We start from the raw sequence: 5,000 nt of genomic DNA on the forward strand, positions 1-5,000 counted from the left end.
GTACCAGCAATTTGCAGTAAGTCATCAACTGTGGTTGAGCCCATTTGTATGTTTTTGTTGTTTGTTTTGAGTGCTAGATGGCACAATGGGGCACAGGGTATTACGGTACGTCCACACGGTTCCGTCGCGTGCTTCAACAGAGACACTTCCCCTTCCCTTTGAATGGGGTGACGTCACGCTTTGCCGAACTGCATTGTGTTTCCGTCGCGTCGCTTTGCCTCCGTTGCTCGCTTCGAAAGTTGAGAAAAGTTCAACTTTTCAAGCGTCGACGGAAGCGCCAGCCAATCAAATCATATGCCAGTACAAGCGCTAGCCAATCAAACCGCGTGCTTGTGTGTCCGGGGCGGGAGATTAATGTGATTGGTTGTTGGTCGCGCGCCAGACACGCCCACCGGCAAGCTTCAACGCGACGGAACCGTGTGGACGTACCATTAAGGTGACCTCATCGGTACAGATGAGGGTGATTGGGACTGGGAAGATGCAACAGTTGTTTGACCGTGTAGCCGTGCACACACTGTTTTTCTTCAGAAATAAAATGGTATTGAAAACTAAAAACATCTTCGTAAATGGAGATTACATGCGTCCAATTAGTTTACCCAGTTTAGCCAATCCCTGGGTGATATTGAGTGGCAATAGTCCGCGCAGCTACTATATTTAAAAATCTGAATTTGTGAGTCGCTGGCAGGTCGATGAGATTTTGAGCTGTTATAAATATACAGCTCTTAATCAGTGAATTCTATAAGATATAATGTAACTGTCTTCACTCTCTGTTGTTTATTTTGTTCCACGTTGTATTTTTGGTTCCTACCTTTTATGGAGGCGGAACTAATCTGCGGTGTTTTGTGTTACACCTGTTTGTTTAATCGACGCACTTGATAGTCGCAACTGCAGAGCAACGCAGAATGTAAAGAAAATCTAAGGAAACTAAGGGAAAAATGCAGTTAAAGATATCAGCCCCTCTAGATGACTAGCAGCCTACGAGGTACGTTTGTGCTGGTTGTTTGTCTAAATGTGTGTGGTTGAGCTGCAGGTTATATGTATGTATGTATGCTATGCGCTAGCTTGTGCTACATGCTATTGTTAGCTTGTGCTACATGCTGTGTGGGATATGTGTGCCGTTTATTGTTTTATTTAGCGGCATTAACAGTGATGGCATGCATATATTCCATATTTATTTATTGTTTACCTAATAGGTCCCACAAAAATAAACCCTGTATTTAAATCAAGACCTCAGCCTCGTGTCATTACTGGAGGGAGCTACATATAATATGTATTCAAGCCAGAAAGTAATCATTCAGATTTCCAATATGTGGTCAGTTTATCATAACAAAGCCTTTTGCAAATGTCTTTTTTTAATGGAGAATAGTCTGTTACGAAAATGATATGTAAAACAGACATTGACTTTTGTACACTGTTACTTTCATGAGGAATGAGTGATGAAAATGTGATTTGGCGAATGTAATATGTAAACCTACATTATCATACAATTACTAAATGATATGCCCAATGCATTTTGAAATAAAACTAAAAACAACATTAGACTTCTGCACTTTTCTTATGTTAAAGGGGACCTATCATGCAAAATGCACTTTTGTACGTCTTTTCTACATGAATATGTGTCCCCGGTGTTCCAGGGAACTCACCAAGTGTCAGAAAACACAACCCTCTCTATTTTCCTCCATACCCAAATCTCTAAAAAAGGGGCTGCAACGGATCTGATACAGACTGATCCAGATTTGAACACTGTCCTGACGTCAGGACGGTGGCGCTACGGCTATTGGGCCAACTCCACCAATCAGGAGGAGACAGCCACGGCCATTGCCGTTCGAAAGCGCTGGAGACGCTGTAGTACATATGCCAGGCCAGTAGATGGTGCTGTTCTCACTGAATCTGCCCAGAGCTAGAAATGGTCAAATTGAGCAAAATGAGGCATGGCTAAAATGCATGATCTGTTTGGTATTTTGAAAAGAAAAAAGTATAAATATGCCTTATATAGGTATGGTCCTACACTATATTATTCAAATATAGCATGATAGGTCCACTTTAAGTATATTGCACTCTTGTTTCTTCATTGTACTTTTAAATATCCTCTTTTTCAAAGGCGTTCTTTCTTGTAGTCTTTGTGCAACGTGTAGCAGTTATAAATAGTGTGTTGTTTATAGTTGTCGCTTTCTTTAATAAGAACGTTGTTTTTGTTTGTCATTAGTTTACTTTGCAAATTGGCTGGTGAGCCCTCTTTATTTCTGACTAATCAAAACATCATCTCGTGGCTTCACAAACCAGTTTCCTCTCAATTATTTTCTCTCTCCCTCTCTCCTTTTTTTTATATTGTGTTACTTCCCTTTGTACTCCTGGTTTAGGAGGGAACGTAACAGGTAGAAAATGGTGTAAAATGTTAATATTCTTTCCCAGTGTCACACAAGTAAGTTTACCTCAAGGCAGAGTGGTTATAATGTTATTGAAGGAGAATGAGAGGACTGAAAGACCCCAGCAGTCGTCTCACTCGTCATCAAATACTCCACTTGCTTGTTAATTAGCGGCTGTTTGAGTAGCAGATTACCCAGGAGGCCACTCTGCGCTCCCTGGGCAGTCTTACTGAGGGCAGAGGGCGAGGAGTAAGTGAGAGGGATGTAATTAACCCCTATCCCCCTCAGAGTGAAGGAAAGAGGAAGACGAGCTGTTAATACTATCACTTTTCTTCATCAGGTGTCAGTGAATCAGGGGGTGTTTCTCAATGAAAGCTTACAGAAAAGAGAGGGATCAGATCTGTTGAGATGCAGCATCAGATCGTATCAACAGACAATTAAGAGTAGAATATATTAATGTAACTTTTATTCATGTACCTGTCTTATTCATGTGTGTGTGTGTGTGTGTGTGTGTGTGTGTGTGTGTGTGTGTGTGTGTGTGTGTGAGAGAGAGTGAGTGAGTAAGAGACTGAGTGACTGAGTGACTGAGTGACTGTGTGTGTGTGTGTGTGTGTGTGTGTGTGTGTGTGTGTGTGCGTGTGTGTGTGTGTGTACCTCGTGCTATCCTGAGGACCCTCATGATCCTGATGATGGTGGGGTTGATGGGGAGGGAGGCGTTGATCTCAATCTCTTCCAGGGTGATGCCCATCACTGACAGCAAGACAATGGCCAGGTCCAACTGGTTCCACCTATAGACACACACACACACACACACACACACACACACACACACACACACACACACACACACACACACACACACACACACACACACACACACACACACACACACACACACACACACACTGGATTCAAGGTCTCATCTCTGTCTGTGGCTCAGGACTTCATGACGGCACACATCAGAGTGTGTGTTATGTTAATTTCCCAATGAATATTAATGTTTCAACTTTCTGCATAATTTGCATGATTTTCCCACATCTGACTTGGCAGAAGAATCGATAACGGCCCTCCACCACCTGAAGGCGCCTTATGAATATTTATTTCATTACCAGAAGAACACCCTCAGTACTATAAATACCTTGCAGGCTCAGAAGCATCACTTCCTGTTTGATTTCTAGTCATTTCAGAACCAACATTTTGCAGTCTAAAAAAGTGGTGATGATGGTACTCATCAATTTTGAAATGTACTCTTATAAAAAGTGTTTTAATGGGTTTGAGACTGAACCTGAGCTTCTCACTGAGGCTGTGCAGGTGTAGAAACTATTTTGAATATGAATAGATTTCAATATCTTTATCCAACAATCCAGCGTGAGGTCCTATCTCTGCCTGAGCACAGGAGCAGCTGTGATGCTCTTAGGGAATTGTATATGAGATATCCTACTATGTAGATTTTATTATTATTGCAGCTCCGATCCAATTTTAGAATTGGGGATCTGTTGGATGAAATTGCTTTTGCTTTTTTTCTGCCACACTTCTTCTTTGCAGCTATTTAAATGCTCCTTGTCCGTCTTACTGTTTCCCTCTCTTTCTCTCTATGTAAACAGGGACAGTTTATTTGTTAAATTGTATTTCCTGTCTCTCTCTCTCTCTCCATCCCTTAGTCTTAAAGAGCCTTCAAACTCTTGTGTATGTCTTTCGAAATACTTTATTAGGCAACCCCATTCTCTCTGCTGCTCTGGAGCTGAGATATTAGAACAGGCAACAATGACTGTGCCGGAAGATACTGAAGGCAGCCCTTTTTGAAGTAAAGTTAGTTCAAAATTCAAGGAACCCCCTGGATATGGTAAACATGTTTTTAAGTAAGAGCAACTTCTTTCCTTACTCACCGATAGCGATAGGTTACACTGAGGTATAGCTTGAGGGATGACTAAAGATAGTTTTGACGGTTTTAAATCTTTCCTTTCCCAGTTTTTTTTCGTCTCAGATTACGTTGGGCTATATAGGAACTACAGCACGGTCACATGACTTCACGTCACCACCGCTAAGCTAAAGGTGGCTAATGTTGGGCTATAAAGGAACTACAGCACGGTCACATGACTTCATGTCCCCACCGCTAAGCTAAAGGTGGCTAATGTTGGGCTATAAAGGAACTACAGCATGGTCACATTACTTCACGTCCCCACCGCTAAGCTAAAGGTGGCTAACGTTGGGCTATAAAGGAACTACAGCACGGTCACATGACTTCACGTCCCCACCGCTAAGCTAAAGGTGGCTAATGTTGGGCTATAAAGGAACTACAGCACGGTCACATGACTTCACGTCACCACCGCTAAGCTAAAGGTGGCTAATGTTGGGCTATAAAGGAACTACAGCACGGTCACATTACTTCACGTCCCCACCGCTAAGCTAAAGGTGGCTAACGTTGGGCTATAAAGGAACTACATCACGGTCACATGACTTCACGTCCCCTCTGCTAAGCTAAAGGCGGCTAATGTTGGGCGTGATGGCGTTTAATTGTCTCATTTAGACACTTGTTAGCAACCGCCATATTCACATATCAGCCTTCACATAAGGTCCCATATAGTTCACTGGATTATGTGAGAAATAGCGTCCCTTTTGGAAGATGTACTTCTT

General features: G+C 42.3%; 1 pseudogene; it reads right to left on the reverse strand.

The window, feature by feature from the left end:
• The window catches only part of LOC117482012, a 92,926-nt pseudogene that overhangs the window by 31,838 nt on the left and 56,088 nt on the right, over positions 1–5,000 (reverse strand).

This window comes from Trematomus bernacchii, unplaced genomic scaffold (assembly GCF_902827165.1).
Source record: "Trematomus bernacchii unplaced genomic scaffold, fTreBer1.1, whole genome shotgun sequence".
Lineage (NCBI taxonomy): Eukaryota > Metazoa > Chordata > Actinopteri > Perciformes > Nototheniidae > Trematomus > Trematomus bernacchii.